Consider the following 930-nt stretch of genomic DNA (forward strand, 5'->3'; position numbering starts at 1 on the left):
TGAGCTCTCAGTGAGTATTTTTAATTAAATATATATTTTTATTATAAAGATACTGTACAGAGGGGTGACAGTTTCTCAGTGGGGTTTGAGAGCTGTGGGGAAAACTGACTTAATGAGTGGACCATTACCAGAGGATGAAGCAGCCTTAGAGGCTGCTTAGGGCAGAAATGCAAAGAATAGTTGTTGTCTGACAGACTGATAATGTCAACAGTGATGAGAAAAAAGATGAGAGGTAACTGATAGTAACTAAAAAGTAATTGCAGGAAAAAGCCTGTTACAAAAATGTGTTGCTGAAAGCAAAGAAGCTGAAAATAGTTGGTCATTGGCAAAGAAATCGCCAGTTTCCCAAGAGATGGAGGTATCACAAACGTCTGTTAAAATTAGTTATGTAGTAGTGAAAAGAAACCATACCTAATGTCAAGAGACAACAGAGAAGGTAAAATGCTGAAAGAAGAAGGGTATTTTATTCCAGTGGACAAAATAGCACCATGTTCAATCAATAGAAAAGAAAAGGAAAGATCTAGAACGTTTGAAGAAGAAGCCATTCCTGTCTAAAAATATGAGACTATTTCACCATTTCCCCAGCTGCTTGATTAGCCAGGTATAGAACCACAAGCATCAGAACAAAGACACTCATAGGAAAGGAAAATCTAGATTAGAAACCTCTTAGTCTTGCCTTCCTCCTTCAGATCCCCTTCCCTGAAAGCTCATATGGCAGAAAATCAGGCCAGAAAAAGGAAACAGTTTCCTTGATTCACAGAGTGAGTAGCTCCCACAATTCTAGCGTTTATGCCAGCAATGCTACCACACTTTGGAAGAACCATTATTTCGAAAGAGGAAGAAAAGTGAGTGATCTATTAAAAGGGACCTTGCTTGTTGCAATAGAGACAATTCTTTGGGACTCTATCAGCTGGGGAATTTGGAGAGAGG

General features: G+C 38.8%; 1 protein-coding gene across 1 annotated transcript in view; it reads left to right on the plus strand.

The window, feature by feature from the left end:
- Dpp10 (dipeptidyl-peptidase 10 (non-functional)) overlaps nucleotides 1-930 on the plus strand; it is a 1,450,850-nt gene that overhangs the window by 143,222 nt on the left and 1,306,698 nt on the right. The window lies entirely within an intron of this gene.

This window comes from Dipodomys ordii, unplaced genomic scaffold, assembly GCF_000151885.1.
Source record: "Dipodomys ordii isolate 6190 unplaced genomic scaffold, Dord_2.0 Scaffold52, whole genome shotgun sequence".
Taxonomy (NCBI): Eukaryota; Metazoa; Chordata; class Mammalia; order Rodentia; family Heteromyidae; genus Dipodomys; species Dipodomys ordii.